The sequence below is a fragment of the Urocitellus parryii genome, chromosome X, assembly GCF_045843805.1.
Source record: "Urocitellus parryii isolate mUroPar1 chromosome X, mUroPar1.hap1, whole genome shotgun sequence".
Classification (NCBI taxonomy): Eukaryota; Metazoa; Chordata; class Mammalia; order Rodentia; family Sciuridae; genus Urocitellus; species Urocitellus parryii.
The window spans coordinates 22,457,580-22,479,090 of NC_135547.1; the positions used below are offsets into that span (position 1 = coordinate 22,457,580).

A 21,511-nucleotide genomic window follows, 5' to 3' on the forward strand; every position below is an offset into this window, starting at 1 on the left:
GATCAGGGATTAGCCTAGGAACATAAAAATTACAAGAAAAAAATTGGCCTTGGAATATTTTATACTGGTTTCCTGAAATAGTTTTATTTTCTTTAATTCATCCAACTGTTTATTTCCCTGAAAATAGTTTTATTTTTCTTAATTCATCTTTCAATTCATCCCAACTGCTATTTTCTTCTATAGAACAATTACTCCAAATAATGTCATCCCATGCCCCTTCCTTTTTATTCTTATCTCACTTTCCAATTATTTTTTAAAAAAATATTTTTCTTTAAAGATGAACACAATGATTCTATTCTATTCTATTCTATTCTATTTATTTATTTTCATGTGGTGCTGAGGATCGAACCCAGTGCCTCACACATGCTAGGCGAGTGCTCTACCACTGAGCCACAACCCCACCCCTAATTTTCCAATTCTAACCCTTAGTCCAAGTATGATCTTGTGATACTCCCCGACCCACTGATAGAGCAGACACTTTTGGATGCTTCCAGTTTGCGAAACCACTGATGTTCTCCAAGTCTATTGCAAGGCAAACCTTTTCCAGGTAGTCCAGCCCTTCCTAAACCACTCCCACTAGCTTCCTCCCACAAGGAAGATTATAGTGCCCCTGCTTCTAGTATTCAGTCTGGCTTTATCAATTGAAGCTTTGCATCTTGAGGCAAAATGATTCTGCTAAAATTGTGTCTTAGTCCATTTTCTGTTGCTAATAGCAAATACCACAGACTGAGTAAATTATAAACAAAAGAGGTTTATTTTGATTCATGGTTTTGGTCCAAAGTTAATGGGCTCCATCTGGTGATGGTCTTATTGCTGGTGGAGTCCTGAGGTGGCATACATATTATATGGTGAGAGGCAGAGCATGTGTGGGAGACCTAGCCAAACTGTCATTTATAGCAGACCCCACTCTCAACCCATTAATAGCATGAATGGATTAATCCATTCATGCAACCAGAACCCTAATTGCCTCTTAAAGGTTCCACCTCATCTCATCTCTTAAAATATCATAATGGGGATTACATTTCAACATGAGTTTTGGAGAGGAAAAACCATATTCAAACCATAGCATCATTTTAGACAAAAATTCCCACGTCAGTGATATGTATCTACTCTCCTCTACTATTAGGAATAACTATATGGTCCAGTTTGAGAAGCATTGGGTATACCATGAAGTTTTCTTAATTATAGGGATACAGAAATGACTAAAATACAGGCTCCAAACTTCAGGATATTATAATGGGGGTTGTAAAATATCCCCACGTAGATAATGAGTTCCTGGAGGACAGGGAACAATCCTGTCACTGAATCAATAAAACACACAGCTTTCTCCTATAATGATCACTTCATTTAACAAACATTGGCTGAATGGCTTGCCCTGCATGCCAGACTGCTGGGTGCTGGGGATACAGTGATAAATCAGGCACAGGTCTAGCCCTCAGGTGAACCTTCTGGTGGGAGAGATAATCGGTGAAGCAGAGACTCTCAAAATCTGAGGGCACTGTGCTCCACAGAGAAGCACTACAAACAAAGGTTTGTGAAGGGAATTATAAACAAAAGAGGTTTATTTTGATTCATGGTTCTGGTCCAAAGTTAAAGGGCTCTGTCTGGTGATGGTCTTATTGCTGGTGGAGTCCTGAGGTGGCATACATATATATGGTGAGAGGCAACAGGGTCAAGATTTGAATAACCCTGATTTGGGGAAGTATATTACCATATAGTTTGGATCTGAAATATCCCCAAAGGCTCATGTGTTAAGGGTTGGTTGTCAACATTTGGCACGCTTGGGAGGTGGTGGAAACTTTAAGGGGGAGGCGGGGGCAACTGGAATGAAGTCCTTGGGGGTGTGTTTTTGAAGGGGATTGTGGGAACCAGCCTCTTCTTCTCTAAGAGGTGAGTGTTTTTGCTCTATTATGCACCCTCCCCAGGGATGTTCTGCCTCACAGCAGGCCCAGAAACAATGAGGCCAGCCAACCACGGACCCAAACCTCTGAAACTGTGAGACAAACCAGACCTCTCCTCCTTGTAAGTTGTTTATTTTGGGCATTTTCCCCACAGCAACAGAAAACTAACAGTTAACAAAATGTGGTGGAGGGAGCTGCCCATTGGTTTGAATCAATTTTACATGTAAAGGAAGCTTTTTCATGGAACCTCTGAGAAATGGTTCCAGTCAGAATTTGTCAGGATGGCACAGCTCTTAGTGTTTCTGTGTTCTCAGTTCACTTTTTTTTTAAACATTACTTTTAACTGTGCACGGTGGCACACACCTATAATCCCAGTGACTCTCGGATGCTGAGAACAGGAGGATCACAAGTTTAAGGTCAGCCTGGGCAACTTAAGTAAGACCCTGTTTCAAAGTATTTATTTTGTAGTACTGGGGATTGTAAGCACCCTGGAGATGCTTTACCACTGAGCTACATCCCCAGCTGTTTTTATTTTACTTTTTAATTTTGGACAGGTTCTCACTAACTTGCTTACAGCCTCCTTAAATTGCAGAGGCTGGTCTCAAACTCATGATTCTCCTGCCTCAGCTTCCATGTTCACTGGGATTACAGGCATGCACTACCCTGCCCCACTAAAAATAAAAATTTTAAAAAAGAATTAAGAATGTAGCTCAGTGGTAGAGCACCCCTGGGCTCAATCCTCAGTACTGCAGAAAAAAAGAAAGTGGAGAGAAGCACATAAAATTTGCCATTTTTACCAAGGAGGGTGGCAGGAAACTGCTTCAGTGACTTTTATCTAAATACTCACCTGGAGGATGCAAATATATTGAGATGCAAAGAGCTTGAAAGTGCTAGCTCCTATAGGGAAGACTTTTTGTACTGTGTAGTAATTTTTACCACTACCATGGTAAAAATCCTTAAGACGAGTAAGAAAGGGTGCTACAATAAAACCATACAGGGAGCTTTATATGTGAATCTGAAGTTTGTGGGAAAGGCATTTGTTCTAGTAAGAGAATCTGTGGCTGAATTATTCTCGGGTAGATGAGCAGAGAGAAAGAACTGTTTTCAGAGTAAACTATATTCTCACTGATGGGGGCAAAAAGTGTCTATTTTGTGTATTTTCTGTGACCAAATTTGAAGCACACATGAAGGTCCATACATTTATTCAAATATCATTGTAAATGAGTCTGTGAGGATACATTGGATGAGATTAACATTTGTGTCAGTAGATAAAGTAAGATGGATTGCTCTTCATACTCTTGGTGGCCCACATACAATAGGTTGAAGGCCTGAATAAAATAAAAACATGGACCTTCCCCTGAGCAACAGGGGATTCCTTTTTTCTGACTGCTTTCAAGTTGGGATATCAGTTGTTTTCCCCCGCCTTTGGATGTGAACTGAAATGTTGGCTCTTACTGGCCTTTGGGCTGGAAACATCATCAGCTCTGGGGCCTCCTGCAGATCTTGGGACTTGCCATCCTCCATAATTGGGTCAACCAATTTCTTATGTCTACCATATGACATATAATGTTATGTAATATCTCCTATTCCATTTTTCTGGAGAACCTTAATATACTAGTCAAGTAAGACTTATCTTGTCATGTTCTTCCTTTCCCAACTCTAACCTGGATGAGCCATTGGTGATCTAGTGGTGGGTAAAGGAGGAGGAGGAGAAAAAAATTCACATAGAGAAATAGAGAAGAATCTTCTCTCTCTCCTGTGACTACCAAGAAATTTGGTCATGCCCACCAGAAGACAGTCCTGAATTACAAGACAAAAACCCAGCTGTGTTAAATATTACCTGAGTACTAGTAAGGTTAAACAGCTTTCTTGGAACCTGTGTTTTCTATTCAGTGAAATTAGACTTAACAAGGCCTTCCTTACCTCTCTGATGGACTGTTAAAATTATAAAACAGCTAGGATATGCGAAAAAATAAGACACTAAGGCTATATACAAGGAATTTCTATGGTATGATTTCAGAGGAACAAAGGATCCCTGGCCTTCTCCAACCTATGGGTTAAAAACAAAATTTGAATTATTCCTTTGGAATAGGTGGAAATGAATAACGTCAAGTGTGTGGCACATTCTGGATTGGGCATTTTTTTTTTTTTTTTTTTTTTTACTGGTGATTGACTTCAGGGGTGCTGAACTATTGGTCCACAACCTCAGTCCTTTTTATTATTATTTTTTAATTTTGTGACAGGGTCTCACTAAATTGCTAAGGCTGGCAATCCTCCTGCCTTAGCCTTCTGAATTGCTGGGATTGTAGTTGTGCACCACCATGTCCAGCTGGGCTGGGCATTTTAACAGAACTAAGTTAATCCTGGCAACATCTGTTTTCATATGTGTTATTTCCATTTTATAGATGAATAGCCTGAAGCTCAAAGTGATAACTTTGCCAAGATCACACACTCAGCAAGTGTTGGAGGCAAGGAATTCATGCCTGTCTCACTGATAAATTCATTCCCTTAATTATTGAGCCATTCTGCTTCCTAAAGTTGGTTTATGATAAATTATAATTTTCCCTGAGAGGAATACTGAATTCCTCACAGTTGGACAGCTGAGTGTGAATGAATGGCAGCTACTTTTCTCAGAGCACATTTTATGTGGGGTTAAAGGATGGAAGCAGAGGGTGTTGGGTATCATTCAAGGATAAATGATATTAAAATATTAGAAGAATAGGATGTGGTGGCACACTATTGCAATCCCAGCAACTCAGGAGGCTAAAGCAGAAGATTGCAAGTTTGATGCCAGCCTCAGCAATTTAGCAAGACCCTGTCTCAAAATGAAAAATAAAAAGAGGGCTGGGAATTTAGCTCAGTGGTAGAGCAACCCTGGGTCCAATCTTTAGTACCTGCCCCCCAAAAAGTAGGGAATGTAGTTGAAAGAGCTGAATTGTCTATTCATCAAAACTGGCTTTGAGGGCTGGTATCGTGGCTCAGTGGTGGAGCACTTGTCTAGCATGTATGAGGCACTGGGTTTGATCCTCAGTACCACATAAAAATAAATAAAATAAAGGTCCATCAATAACTAAAAAAAACCTGACTTTAAATGAATGTATGCTCTATTACATAGCTGTGTGACTTTGGAAAAAATATTTTAGCTTATTTGAGTTAAATGAGAAAAAGTTGAATTTTGAGGATTGGGATGATGTTTGTGAAGTTGACATTTGATGTTTTGTCCAACCCTCTGTGTCTTTTGAAGGGCACCTTTCCACATTCCATATGATCTTGCTGGAATTATTAATCATAATGCCCCAACCCTGGCTATAATAGTGGTAATTATATAATATAGGATGGGCCTTATATGGTTTCTATCCCCTGGCAACAGTTGTCAGTCTACATTTGGGCCCCAGATCTAAACAGGGCCAATCAGATACTTTCTATGGATTGACTCTTTGGTGCTGGGGAGAATATCCACTTTTTTTCTATTTGAGTTTCTAAACTGGAAGCAATATAAACCTGAAGCTATGGATAATCACCTTTCCTAGTGCACAGAGAATATCTGTCAACAGAATCAACCTAGCACACAAAAGAGTTGAGATGTGTGCTCTTAAGTCCACCTGTGCCTGAAGCAGATTACCATTTATGAGTCCATGTTTTTGTTTGAACATTTCCAATAGGGTTTCTCTCAAGTATTTCTGAATCTTGACTTATACATTGTTATATATAAAATGCATATAGCATGAATAGTGTTGAATAAATGATAATATGTAGTAGAGAAAATAGTTTGAAAACAAATGTACATTTTCATTTGCATTTTCAGGTACACATTTTTTTCCTTAGCTCAAGACATCCATTTACTGCTAAAGATATAAGATTGAGAATAAAATATGAAAGGAAACACTAACTGTATGCTCTTGACATTCAAAATAGAAATCTATGCCAGGAAAAGAGCTTGTAAGCCAAACATTATAGAGAGGATTTTTCTAAATTCCCTAATCTCCTCCTTTAGCATATCCAGACTTGGTGAAATGGTGAGTATAAGGGGCAAAGCTCTTCCCTTTGAGGTCTATACTGTGAGAAAATGCAAAGGTAGGAGAGGCCATGCATATGTCCCATTATCTCCTCTTCACTTTCTGATATGTTCTCAACCAATATGGAGTGGTTTACTGTATTTTAAGTGGGTAGACAAGGTAGCAAGACAGATTGACTTCATTGCTTCCTTGTGAATTGTGTGGTTATAAACATGGATATGCATGTATTGCTATGGTATACTGACTTTAATTCTTTAGAATATACACCAAAAAGTCGTATAGCTGGGTCATATGTGGTTGTTTTGAAGTCTTTTTTATTTTTTTAGTTGTTGATGTACCTTTATTATTTTTTATTTATTTGTATGTGGTGCTGAGGATCAAACACAGTTCCTCACACATGATAGGCAAATGCACTGCCACTGAGCCACAACCGCAGCCCCTGTAGTCTTCTTTTTTTATTTTTTAAAGATTTTTAAAAAATGGACATAATAGGCATGAGGTTGTGACTCAGTGGTAGAGTACTTGCCTTGCATGTGTGAGGCACTGGGTTCAATTCTCAGCACCACATAAAATAAATAAATAAAATAGATATTGTTTCCATCTACAACTAAAAAAATATTTAAAAAGATGATGTTAAAATAACATTTCCATAGTAGTTGTACCAATTTAAAGTCCCACCAACAGTATAAAAGTGGTAAAAATGTTCCTTTACCCCTACATCCTCTCCAGTACTTATTATTATTTGTATTATTTTTTAAGTGCTGGGGATCAAACCTGGGGCCCCACACTTATTAGGTAGGCACTTTGTCACTGAGCTATATCACCAGTCCTATTTTTATATTCTTTATGAGTGTAATTCTAATGAGTGAGATGAAATCTCAGTATAGTTTTTTTTTTGCATAGCTCTGTTTTTTTTAATTTATTTTTTTAATGTTGGTTGTTCAAAACATTACATAGTTCTTGATATATCATATTTCACATTTTGATTCAAGCGGGTTATGAACTCCCATTTTACCCCGTATACAGCTTGCAGAATCACATCAGTTACACTTCATTGCTTTACATATTGATAAACTCATGTCTGTTGTATTCTGCTGCCTTTCCTATCCTCTACTATCCCCCCTCCCCTCCCCTCCCCTCTTCTCTCTCTACGCCCTCTACTGTAATTCATTCCTCCCCCTTGTACTGTTTTTCCCTTTCCCCTCACTTCCTCTTGTATGTAATTTTGTATAACCCTGAGGGTCTCCTTCCATTTCCATGCAATTTCCCTTCTCTCTCCCTTTCCCTCCCACCTCTCATCCTTGTTTAATGTTGGTCTTCTTCTCGTGCTCTTCTTCCCTAGTCTGTTCTTAGTTACTCTCCTTATATCAAAGGAGACATTTGGCATTTGTTTTTTAGGGCTTGGCTAGCTTCGCTTAGCATAATCTGCTCTAATGCCATCCATTTCCCACCAAATTCTATGATTTTGTCATTTTTTACTGCAGAGTAATACTCCATTGTGTATAAATGCCACATTTTTTTTATCCATTCATCTATTGAAGGGCATCTAGGTTGATTCCACAGTCTTGCTATTGTGAATTGTGCTGCTATGAACATCGATGTAGCAGTGTCCCTGTAGCATGCTCTTTTTAGGGCTTTAGGGAATAGACCGAGAAGGGGAATGGCTGGGTCAAATGGTGGTTCCATTCCCAGCTTTCCAAGAAATCTCCATACCGCTTTCCAAATTGGCTGCACCAATTTGCAGTCCCACCAGCAATGAACATGAGTGCCCTTTTCCCCACATCCTCTCCAGCACTTATTGTTGTTTGACTTCATAATGGCTGCCAATCTTACTGGGGTGAGATAGTATCTTAGGGTGGTTTTGATTTGCATTTCTCTGACTGCTAGAGATGGTGAGCATTTTTTCATGTACTTGTTGATTGATTGTATGTCCTCCTCTGAGAAGTGTCTGTTCAGGTCCTTGGCCCATTTATTGATTGGGTTATTTGTTATCTTATTGTCTAATTTTTTGAGTTCTTTGTATATTCTGGTTATTAGGGCTCTATCTGAAGTGTGTGGAGTAAAGATTTGTTCCCAGGATGTAGGCTCCCTATTTACCTCTCTTATTCTTTCTTTTGCTGAGAAAAAACTTTTTAGTTTGAGTAAGTCCCATTTGTTGATTCTATTTGTTAACTCTAGCGCTATGGGTGTCCTATTGAGGAATTTGGAGCCCGACCCCACAGCATGTAGGTCGTAGCCAACTTTTTCTTCTATCAGATGCCATGTCTCTGATTTGATATCAAGCTCCTTGATCCATTTTGAGTTAACTTTTGTGCTTGGCGAGAGAAAGGGATTCAGATTCATTTTGTTGCATATGGATTTCCAGTTTTCCCAGCACCATTTGTTGAAGATGCTATCCTTCCTCCATTGCATGCTTTTAGCCCCTTTATCAAATATAAGAAAGTTGTAGTTTTGTGGGTTGGTTTCTGTGTCCTCTATTCTGTACCATTGGTCCACCCGCCTGTTTTGGTACCAGTACCATGCTGTTTTTGTTACTATTGCTCTGTAGTATAGTTTGAGATCTGGAATCGCTATACCACCTGATTCACACTTCCTGCTTAGTATTGTTTTTGCTATTCTGGGTCTTTTATTCTTCCATATGAATTTCATGATTGCTTTCTCCATTTCTACAAGAAATGCCGTTGGGATTTTGATTGGCATTGCATTAAACCTATAGAGAACTTTTTGTAATATCGCCATTTTGATGATGTTAGTTCTGCCTATCCATGAACAGGGTATGTTTTTCCATCTTCTAAGGTCTTCTTCAATTTCTCTTTTTAGGGTTCTGTAGTTTTCATTGTATAAGTCTTTCACCTCTTTTGTTAGGTTGATTCCCAAGTATTTTATTCTTTTTGAGGATATTGTGAACAGCGTGGTTGTCCTCGTTTCCATTTCAGAGGATTTGTCGCTGATATACAGGAATGCCTTTGATTTATGCGTGTTGATTTTATAACCTGCCACTTTGCTGAATTCATTTATTGTCTCTAATAGTTTCTTTGTAGACCCTTTTGGGTCTGCTAGGTATAGAATCATGTCATCTGCAAATAGTGATAATTTAAGTTCTTCTTTTCCTATTTTTATGCCTTTAATTTCTTTCGTCTGTCTAATTGCTCTGGCCAGTGTTTTGAGAACTATGTTGAACAGAAGTGGTGAAAGAGGGCATCCCTGTCTTGTTCCAGATCTTAGAGGGAATGGCTTCAATTTTTCTCCATTCAGAATGATGCTAGCCTGAGGCTTAGCATAAATTGCTTTTACAATGTTGAGGTATGTTCCTGTTATCCCTAGTTTTTCAAGAGTTTTGAACATAAAGGGATGCTGTACTTTGTCGAATGCTTTTTCCGCATCTATCGAGATGATCATATGGTTCTTATTTTTAAGTCTATTGATGTGGTGAATAACATTTATTGATTTCCGTATATTGAACCAACCTTGCATACCAGGGATGAATCCTACTCGATCATGGTGCACAATTTTTTTGATATGTTTTTGTATCCAATTCGCCAGAATTTTATTGAGGATTTTTGCATCTAGGTTCATTAGAGATATTGGTCTGTAGTTTTCTTTCTTTGAAGTGTCTTTGTCTGGTTTTGGAATCAGGGTGATGTTGGCCTCGTAGAATGAATTTGGTAGTTCTCCCTCTTTTTCTATTTCCTGAAATAGCTTGAAAAGTATTGGTATTAGTTCCTCTTTAAAGGTTTTGTAAAACTCTCCTGTATACCCATCCGGTCCTGGGCTTTTCTTAGTTGGTAGTCTTTTGATGGTTTCTTCTATTTCCTCAATTGATATTGGTCTGTTTAGGTTGTCTATATCCTCCTGACTCAATCTGGGCAGATTATATGACTTAAGAAATTTATCGATGCCTTCACTATCTTCTATTTTATTGGAGTATAAGGATTCAAAATAATTTCTGATTATCTTCTGTATTTCTGAAGTGTCTGTTGTGATATTGCCTCTTTCATCCCGTATGCTGGTAATTTGAGTTCTCTCTCTTCTTCTCTTCGTTAGCATGGCTAAGGGTCTGTCAATTTTATTTATTTTTTCAAAGAACCAACTTTTAGTTTTGTCAGTTTTTTCAATTGTTTCTTTTGTTTCGATTTCATTAATTTCAGCTCTGATTTTAATTATTTCTTGCCTTCTACTTCTTTTGCTGTTGTTTTGCTCTTCTTTTTCTAGGATTTTGAGATGAAGTATGAGATCATTTATTTGTTGGTTTTTTCTTTTTTTGAGGAATGAACTCCAAGCAATGAATTTTCCTCTTAGAACTGCTTTCAATGTGTCCCATAGATTCCGATATGTTGTGTCTGTGTTTTCATTTAACTCTAGGAATTTTTTAATTTCCTCCTTGATGTCTTCTAAAACCCATTGATCATTCAGTAACCTATTGTTCATTCTCCAAGTGATGCATGATTTTTCCTTCCTTCTTTTATCGTTGATTTTCAGTTTCATTCCATTGTGATCAGATAAGATGCATGGTATTATCTCTACTCCTTTATATTGACTAAGAGTTTCCCTGTGACATAATATATGATCTATTTTTGAGAAGGATCCATGTACTGCTGAGAAAAAAGTGTAGCTGCTTGATGTTGGGTGGTATATTCTATATGTGTCAATTAAGTCTAGGTTGTTAATTGTATTATTGAGTTCTATAGTTTCCTTATTCAGCTTTTGTTTGGAAGATCTGTCCAGTGGTGAGAGAGGTGTGTTAAAGTCTCCCATGATTATTGTATGGTGGTCTATTAGACTCTTGAACTTGAGAAGAGTTTGCTTGATGAACACAGCTGCGCCATTATTTGGGGCATATATATTTATGATTGTTATGTCTTGTTGGTGTATGGTTCCCTTGAGCAGTATGAAGTGTCCTTCTTTATCCCTTTTGATTAGCTTTGGCTTGAAATCTATTTTATTAGATATGAGTATGGATACTCCTGCTTGTTTCCGTGGTCCATATGAGTGATATGATTTTTCCCAACCTTTCACCTTCAGTCTATGTACATCTTTTCCTATCAAATGCGTCTCCTGTAGACAGCATATTGTTGGGTCTTGTTTTGTGATCCATTCTACTAGCCTGTGTCTCTTAATTGGTGAGTTTAAGCCATTAACATTTAGGGTTATTATTGAGATATGGTTTGTTCTTCCAGCCATAGTTTGTTTATTAATGCTATTAAACCTTATTTGTTTTCCTCTTTGATTATTTTCCCCCCTTTACTGTCCTACCTCCCACTGTTGGTTTTCATTGTTGTTTTCCATTTCCTCTTCCTGTAGTGTTTTGCCAAGGATTTTTTGAAGAGATGGTTTTCTAGCTGCAAATTCTTTTAACTTTTGTTTGTTGTGGAATGTTTTAATTTCATCTTCCATCCTGAAGCTTAATTTCGCGGGATACCCGATTCTTGGTTGGAACCCATTTTCTTTTAGCGTTTGAAATATGTTATTCCAGGATCTTCTAGCTTTTAGAGTCTGTGTTGAGAGATCAGCTGTTATCCTGATTGGTTTACCCCTAAATGTAATCTGCTTCCTTTCTCTTGTAGCTTTTAAAATTCTCTCCTTATTCTGTATGTTGGACATCTTCATTATAATGTGTCTAGGTGTGGATCTCTTATGATTTTGCACATTCGGCGTCCTGTAGGCTTCTAGGATTTGGGATTCTGTCTCATTCTTCAAGTCTGGGAAGTTTTCTTGTATTATTTCACTGAATAGATTGCTTAATCCTTTGGTTTGGAGCTCTGTGCCTTCCTGTATCCCAATGACTCTTAAGTTTGGTCTTTTGATATTATCCCATAGTTCTTGAATGTTCTGCTCATGGTTTCTTAGTAGACTTGCTGAGCTATCTATGTTCTTTTCAAGTTGAAATACTCTGTCTTCATTGTCTGATGTTCTATCTTCTAAGTGATCAACTCTGCTGGTAGTATTCTCAATTGAGTTTTTAAGTTGGTTTATTGTTTCCTGCATTTCTAGGATTTCTATTTGTTTGTTTTTTATTACCTCTATCTCCCTGTGAAATTGATCTTTTACTTCCTGGATTTGTTTGTCAATGTGATCTTTCATTGTCTGATTTTGCTGTCTCATGTCTTCCTTGAGACTCCAGATCATCTGAAGCATGTATGTCCTGAGCTCTCTATCTGACATTCCATCTGTTGCAGCTATTACCTCTTCTAAAGTTGAGTTGACCTGCATTGCCTGTGGTCCTTTCTTTCCTTATCGTTTCATACTGCTGGCGTTTCTTTCTGCTTGGTGAAATTGTTGTGTCTTTGATATTTTCCCTCTATTTATTTATATTGCTCTTGTATAGTTGAAAAATCACCCTTGCAGGGCAGGTAGTGGCTGTGATCCTCCTCCAATTAGTGTGATCCGTCTACCATGCTGGCAGGCCCTAGGTCTGCTCTGCTGGTCGGTCAAAGGTCCGCCTACCCAGCAGGCGCCAGGGGCACCTGTGTCACTCCGTAGGTTGCTGGTCCTAACCTCCCGATGGGTTGCAGGTTCGCCTAGCTTGCAGGCACTGGGGGAGGGGCCGGTTCCGCCCCTCAGCAGGCTTTGGGCCCGCTCTGCTGGTGTTCACAGTCCCGCCTACCTTGCAGACACTGGGGGAGGGGACGGGCGTGGCCCTCAGCAGGCCGCTGGACCTGTCCTAGTGGGTCCGGTCCGCGTTCCCCGCAGGCGCGTGTAGCTGCTCTGTCACTTGGCTGGTTGCTGGGCCTGACCCGCCCGCCCGTGGGTTGCAGGTTCGCCTAGCTTGCAGGCACTGGGGGAGGGGCCTCAGTATAGTTTTGATTTGCATTACCCTAAATGTGAAGGATGTTGAATATTTTTTTCATTTATCTGTTGCCCATTTGTATTTCCTCTTCTTTTTTTATGGGAGGGGGGTACTAGGGATTGAACTCAGGGACACTTGACCACTGAGCCACATCCCCATCCCTATTTTGCATTTTAGTTAGAGACAGGGTCTCATTGAGTGGGCTAGTACCTTGCTTTTGCTGAGACTGGCTTTGAACCCACAATCCTTCGGCCTCAGCATCCTGAGCTGCTGGGATTATAGGCGTGCACCACGGTACCTGGCTGTATTTCTTCTTTTGAGAAGAGTCTGTTTAGCTCAGTTGCCCATTTATTGACTGGGGTTATTTGAATTTTTGGTGTTCAAGTTCTTTTTCATATTCTGGATATTATTCCTGTCAGAAGAGCAAAGATTCTCTCCCATTCTGTATGTAGGTACTCTTTACATTCTTAATTGTTTCCTTTGCTGTGTAGAAGCTGTTTAATTTGATGCCATCCCATTTATTAATTCTTGGTATTATTTCTTGAGTTTAGGAGTTCTATTGAGGAAGTTCTTGCCTGTGCCTATATGTTGAAGTTTTGACCCTACACTATCTTCTAGGAATTGGAAAGTTTCTGATTAATCTCCTAGGTCTGATCCATTTCAAGTTTACTTTTGTGCAGGGTGAGAGATAGGTATCTAGTATCATTCTTCTACATATGGATAACCAGTTTTCCCAATACCTTATCTCTTTTTATGCTTTTATTAATGCAGTATAGTTACACATTGGGTTCATTTTGACATAATCATACATGCATGGAGTTTAATTTACTCCATTTCAATTTCCACTGCCGCCTCTTTTCCCTCCCCCTTCCCCCATTCCCCTTCCTGTACTCTACTGGTCATATCTCTGTTTCTTTAATTGATGCCATATATATATATATATATATATATATATATATATATATATATATATATATATACACACACTTAAGTGTGGAATTCATTGTGATATATTTATACATGAGCATAGTGTAATTTTGTCAAATTCATTTCACATTTCCTCGCTTATCCTATCCCTTCTCCAACCCCAAATTCCCTTTACTTTCCCTTAAGTGAAATAAGCCTCAGTCAGAAAATCAAGGGTCAATTGTTTTCTCTCATATGCAGAAGCTAGAGAAAAGTAAAGGGGAAAGCAGAGGGTTGGATTTCAGAGGGAAAGATGGAAGATCAGTGAAGTAAAAGTGGTATGAGTGTATTTCCACCCCCCATATCCTCACTAGAATTCATTATTATTTGTATTCTTGATGATTGCCATCTCACTGGATTGAGACAGAATCTCAATGTACTTTTGATTATCATTTCCCAGATTACCAGAGATGTTGAATATTTTTTCATAGATGATGGTCATTTGTATTTCTTCTTTTGAGAAGTGTCTATTCAGTTATTTTTCCCATTTATTGATTGGGTCATTTTTTTTTCTCAATGTTAAGCTTTTTCAGTTATTTATATATTTTCAATATTAATTCCCTCTCAGCGGAATAGCTGGCAAAGATTTTCTCCCATTCTGTAGGCTGTCTCATCATGTTCTTAATGGTTTCTTTTGCTGCCAGCAGGACTTCTTAAAGAGGCTTTTAATTCTCCACCAATTGTTTTTTGTGCCTTTGTTAAGGATCAGATGACCGTATTTGTGTGGGTTTATCTTTTACTTATATTCTGTTCCATTGTTTTATATGTCTGTTTTTATGCCAATACCATGCAGTTTTGTTATTATGGCTCTGTAGTATAATTTTAAGTCAGGTATTGTGATGTCTCCAGGATTGCTTTTTTTTAAAAAATATACTTAGAATTCCTTTGTTGATCTAGATCTTTTATTCTTCCAAATGAATTTTTGGACTACTTTTTTCTAATTTCATAAAGAGTGTCATTGGCATTTTGATGGGTGTTGTGTTGAATCTATGTTTGCTTTTGGCACTATGGCCATTTTAACAATATTAATTCTGTCTATCCATGAATCTGGAAGATCTTTCCATCATCTAGGATCTTCTTCAATTTCTTTCTTCAGTTTTATAATTTTCCTTGTAGAGGTCTTTCACATCCTTGATTACACTTATTCCTAGTTTTTATTTTCTTTGAGGCTATTGTGAATGAGAATGTTTTTCTGGTTCTTTCCCAGCAGATTCATTATAGGTGTATATGAAATCTATTGATTTTTGTATGTTGATTTTGTATGCAGTTACTTTGCTGAATTTATTAGCTCCAGAAGTCTTCTGGTAGAGCTTTTTGGATCTTCTAAGTATAGGGTCACATCATCTGCAAACAGTGATGCTTTGACTTCTTCATTTCCAATTTTTATCCCTTTTGAAGGTCATTTTAAAAATTATTTTTCAATATTCAATCATGCTAATTGTGCCAGTTTTGTTCTAGGAGCCACCTAGACTAAGTACTTCACTACAAATAATAACCCTTCTACATTAGTCTAAGTAATCCAGACACAAACTACCACTGTATGAGCTCATGTGGAATCAAAACACTCAAACTCATAGAGGTTAGAATAGTTATTACAAAGGGCATGGCTGAGGGAAAGGGCATATATTGGTCAAAGAATATAAAACGTTTATCACAGTTATAAAATAAGTCTGAAGACCTAATGCATGACATGGCCACTATAGTTTATAATGTGTACTTGAAATTTGCTAGAAGAGTATATCTCAAGTGTTCTTACCTCCTCCCACACAAATGCAACTATGTAAAGTGATGTATGTGTTAATTAGCTAGATTTCTTTCTTCTTTATTTTGTACCGGGGATAGAACCCAGAGACACTTTGCCACTGTGCTAGATCGCTAGCTCTTTTTATTTATTTATTTTTTAAATTTTGAGATAGGGTCTTGAAAAGTTGCTGAGGCTGGTGTACAACCTGCAATCCTACTGTCACAGCTTCCCAAGTACCTAGGATTACAAGTGTGTACTATGTTTGGTTAGCTTGATTTTTGATAATCATTTCACGGTGTATATGTGTATCAAAACATCATATTGTGGGGGTTGGGTTTGTAGCTCAGAGGTAGAGCACTTGCCTAGCACATGTGAGGCACTGGGTTCAAACTTCAGCAACACATTAAAAACAAAGATATTGTATCCATCTTACAAATAAAAAATATTATTTTAAGAAAGTCATGTTGTACATGTCAAACCTGGTGAAAAAACAAGCAAAAATAACCCTCCCAAGGTTTGAAGATGCTACTAATGGTTTCCCACTAAGACTTCTGATGAGGTTGCTCAAAGGCTAAGATTCCAAATCCTCTAATAAGATTGGTTGCTCCTTTCTGAGAACAGTATAATTTGCAAAATTCCTTGTTACCTCTGTTATTCATAACCAAACAGATACTTCAGGTATGCTTTTTTCATGCAATGGCATTATTGCCTCCCTTGATTGCAAAATAGTCTTCTTTTAAGATAGTTTATTAAGCCAGAACAAGCTAATTTGTCTTAAGTTTATAATGGGTGGCAATAGCTTTTTAATCAAGTTGAGGGCACTGGAAATCTAGAAGGTGAGGGTTGAGGAACACACTTTATTTTTATTGTTTTTTTAAAAATTCTTTTAGTTGTAGGTAGACACAATATCTTCATTTTATTTATTTATTTTTATGTGGTGCTGAGGACCAAACTCAGTGCCTCATCCATGCTAGGCAAGTGCTCTGTCATGGAGCTACAACCCCAGCCCCTCTTATTGATTTTATATATCAATACATTCCCAGTTTTTAAAATAGTTGTGTTTTCTCATCTTGTGGCCCATATGGATTTGCATACAAAATCAGAAAGTCACAAGTAGATTTTCCATTTGTTCAACATTTGCTCCTGACTTTCTGGGCCAGATTTAATGAAACTCAATCAGAAAATATATTTAAACTCAATTAACCTTCTTGCTGTGAGATGATTATTCTTATTTGGATTTCTCCACAAGATACAAGACAGTCTATCTCTGTGTATTTAACTACTTTGGATAGTAGTCACATTTCTCCTTTACCCATTCCCACAGTACTGTGGCTATGCAAACCAGGAAGGACAGGTATTATTAGATGAAGCAAGTAGTGTGATTTATGACACTTATAAATGCTGGGGAAAGTAGTGAAGTACAAGCATATTAGTAAACAAAAGAACTGTGAGTCCTTAGATGGCTTCACCAACTATTCAATTCTGGTCAATTATTGCCTTTAAACTCTCAGATCTGTGTTAGGATGCTTTCAGTATGGCTTATTTAGACAGCTCTATTTCATGGCTGTACAATTTGCTTTCTTTGTCTGAAACAATCTAGTCAGAGACCCCTTGAAAGTGCCCTACATTAAGTATCATAATGGTAATTCCTATGAGTGAGCCTGATTTGATTCAGCGGAAAGTGACTTCATTGTATCAGATTGACAGTTCATTTAATGGGTTCTATGCTATAGATGTCAGTACATTAGTGTGAACCTGGTGCAGGTAGTAATTTGGTTTCTAATGAGGTTCCTGATCAGCACTCTACTATGAAAAGTAGGAGATTGTTCTTTGGGTGCTGAATTTACCTGGATAATCAGACCTAAGAAAATTGCCAGTTGTATATCACAATAATACTTTGACTACTTGACTTTTCTGGGACTTGGTTTCTATTTCTGTAATGAGTAGTTTGGACTAAGGCCTTTGAAGTTCTGAACCTCTTAGTAAAATAACATCACATGACAACATTTTGGACAATGATGGATCACTTGTATGATGATGGTCCCATAAGATTATAATGGAGCCATCATAATGTCATACTACAATAAATTGCTCTTGTATTTGTGGTGATGCTGATGTAAAGAAACCCAACTGCACTGCCAGTCATATAAAAGTGTATACACAGCTCAGCACAGTGGACATGCCTTTAATCCCAGTGACTCAGGAGCCTCAGGCAGGAACATTGCAAGTTCAAAGCCAGCCTCAGTAACTTAGGCCTCAAGAAACTTAGGAAGATCCTGTCTCAAAATAAGAACTAAAAAGGGCTCGGGATGTGGCTCAGTGGTTAACTGCCCCTGGTTCAATCCCTAGTACCAAAAAAAAATATGTACAGTACATGATAATTGATAATGATAACAAATATTATCAGTTACTTGTTTATGTATTTGCTATAATTATTATTATTATTTTAGAGTGTGCTCCTACTTACAGAAAAGTTTACTATAAACAATGTGCCATGTTATGCCTGCAGCAGCCTCATTCATTTCTTCATTGCATTAAGGTAAGATTGATACATAATCTTGCATGCATGAAATTGTCACAATGAATTCCATTGTTTTGTACATTTAATATGTACTAACAATTTTGTAAAAAATAGCATACTAAGAGGGGTAAAAGAAAGCATTAAAAAGCTAGTTCTGTATTTGACCTACATGCCACCTAGATTTTTGTAAGTACACTCTGGTGTTCTCACAATGATGAAATCACCTAACTACACATTTCTCAGAATGTATTTCTGTCATTAAGTAACTCATGGCTGTATTTTATTAGTCATTTTAGGAAATAATCTGTTTTAAGATATATGCTTTCTAATAAAGACAGATTTTCACAGGTCATTCGTGCTATGACCTGTACTCCCTACCAAAACTGGCTACACAAAACATTGTCTGACTGCTGAATCATATTTCTGAATGTCTTACCAGCAAGGTGCCAACTTATATTTTCTAGGACATTTGTATATGGAAAAGCCTTGTGATATAGAGAGGGTATCTTCCTATGGAACAAAGGACTGGCGTGCTTGTGGCCCATTGTAGAAGATTCTATAAGCTTGAGTTCTTTAAGCTCAAGGTTCCCTGGCTGTAATGCAATTCACTTCATGTTCAGGTGTCATTTGACCCATTTCACATTGCTCCATGGGAATTGGGCCTCCAGAACCAATGCAGAAATGCTGATAGTCTGTTTATTGCTATTGCCATGAATATTAAATTTTCTTTAATCCAGAAGTTTCATTTTCTACCAGTAACCATGAAACTGTGCTAGTCTAACTTGATAGTTTGCAAGTTGAATAAAATTTCAGACCCTTCACCGTTTTCTAGAACAACCTTAGCCATCTTCACTTTCCTCTTTTCTTAACATCATAGCACCTAATATCTGATTAATGTAACCCAAAATACATTTTTTGTGGTACTTGCTGTTGAACCCAGGGCCTCTTTACCATTGAGCTATACCTTCAGTCCTTTTTATTTTGAAATAGGATATCACTAAGTTACCCAGGCTGGCCTTGAACTTGGGATCCTCCTGCCTTGACCTCCCAAGTTGCTGGGATTACAGGTATGTGCAACTGTGCCTGGCCACATTTTATCTTTTATTTGTTTTATATGTTAATTTTATTTCCCAAGTATGTTGTAAACTTTGAGACCAAGCCAATACTTTTCTGTCTACCTGGTAGCAGCTGGTACAAGGATGCATACATAGTAGGGGCTCAATATGTTTTTGATAGACTTTGATTGTATCTTTGCCAGCTGAAATAAAATATTACATAATTTTTACCATTGAATTTCTTGGCTTGGATGTCTGATTATGGATGGAAACTATAGATTTACTCTCTTGAGAAATATAAAAGCTATAATGAGATGGGGGGAGTTGATTATTTCTCTGGCATTCCTCAGTCAGTTGGACATCCTTGATTTAGTGGCACAATTTCAAAATGATTTTGAGCCCCACATTTCAGAAAGTATCAGGGGCAGTTTGTTATTCTGGGCTATTAATAATTATCATGTTTTGTCTGTGAAGAAGTAGAATATATTCTGTTTTCTAGAATTCAATGGCCTTGGGAGATCATCTGAACCAGCCTCTACCTTCAGCATCAATGGGAGATCATTTCACCTTTGATAGTGACCCCAGAAAAGGATTTGACTCCCTGTGAGTGCAGTCCTCAAAGATATTTATTCTTATAAATATCCTACTAATAGCTCATTATACCTAAACAGAAATGCATATATATGCATTCTCATTTGGCTTATTGTTTCCAATAGTCTGGATTATTTTTACTCAAATAACTTATTTTTCTCCAAAGGACTATGGAGACACAATGGGTTTTTTTTTTTTACCTTTAGTGCTAAAATATTAGAACCCAGAACTCTTTCTTGTGGTTATAGCCTGAGGATACACTCCATAGTTCCATAATTTTCTTTTTGGAAATATCAGGACTGCAACACATTCTCAATTGAGTCTTCCTGAGATCAACTGATTACAGATGTGACATGGTTATCATTTTCTAACTTTAGCTTTGCGAATCTGGCATTTTCTAACTTTAGTTTTGTGAATTTAGGCTGTTTCTTCTCCTTTAGAAAAAAAAAATCCTCCTATTTGAATTTGAGTATGCTGCCACCAAGTGTTTGCCAGTTTTTGATTTGTACTGTTTTACTGCTCAAACTACAGGTTGTGTTATTTTCTTTGTTGGTTGTATGAGTGTTAATATTGTGGAGAATGATGCCTGTGAATAGGTAAAGGTAACAGACATCAGGAGTTAGGGTCAATCTTCATGGAATGGCAGGAAGACACTGAAGCACAAAAAAATGGGCTGTCCCTTAAGGAAGGGAGAGGAAAGGCAGTCTGAAGTCCAAGGAATAGGGAAGGAAACAGGGAGATAGTGAAAAAGTAAAATGACCCACAGTTAAGAGAACTGCATCACTGAAGCAATTTTTCATCTTTTGTTTCTATATAGTTCCTGTATTTGTACTGGGAACTTTGAATATCAAGACAGAAGCATTGTCTTGAGCAGGATTATGTGTTGTGTATCTTCATATATTCCACAGGGTCTAGTATAGAGTTGGGCATATACTTGGCCCTTAATAATTGTTCTTTGAATAAATTGCCCAAACCTGCAGGAGTTGAGACAACATGTAATGGTGGTGTACAGTGCTGGCCTGAGTCACATGGGCAGTTTCTAATGAACAGATCTTGAAAGTTTCCTGTCTCTATCAAACTGAGGCCCTGTGCAACATTTACTGGCTCTTTTTTTTTTTCTTTTTGGCAGTACTGGGGATTGAACCCAGGGCCTTGTGCGTGGAAGGCAAGCACTCTACCAACTGAGCTATATCCCTGCCCCCCCCCCATTGACTGGCTCTTATGATCAATCTTTCAAATTAGAATCTTCTCCAAATCTTCTGAGTAAGGTATTTATATACCTCCTCTCTCCCTTTCCCTCTCCTCTCCTGTTCTCCTCTTCCTCTTTCTTCCTCCTCCTCTTCCTTTAAATGGCAGATCCAAGGATTTGGCGGTGTCCTTCCTACTTTTGAACCTGTTTGAGTGGTTGGAGACAAGGGACACATGGAAGCTTTTTATTGGTGCACATGAAACCTGGGGCTTCTTTTACTCATAAGTATGTAGGGAGTGGCTAGATAAGGCTTTTAAAAGTGCATATAAAAAGAAAACTGAGGATTGTTCCATGTTGATGTTTCCTGGAATTAATACCCTGACCATGTAGTTCTACCCCAGAAGGGGATTTACTTTGACATGGCACATGCTTTATCAAGTAATCTTTGGTATGGATCAGTATATGATCACTTAACTAGTTTCTCAATGTACATACTTGGGTTTCATTTCGTACACACTATAATTTATGAAAACCTGGTGAAAATTGCCTTGATATTGCTGACCCTAATATGGACATTAAATCCACGAGGACAATATTTTTAGTGAGCAAGTGTGTTAATCTATTTGGCACCATAAATATTCACATATTTAATATACAGTTCCCCACACAGGGTTCAATGTAGAGATGTGTAGCATAATAGATAAATATGTGGGCTTGGATATCAGATATGCCTCAGTCAAA

At 37.8% G+C, this 21,511-nt stretch overlaps 1 non-coding gene across 1 annotated transcript; it reads right to left on the reverse strand.

The window, feature by feature from the left end:
- Window positions 1-20,704: 20,704 nt before the first annotated feature.
- Window positions 20,705-20,780, reverse strand: Trnag-ucc (transfer RNA glycine (anticodon UCC)). Its single transcript has one exon. It is a non-coding gene; the product is annotated as a tRNA-Gly (tRNA).
- Between the last annotated feature and the right edge of the window lie 731 nt (window positions 20,781-21,511).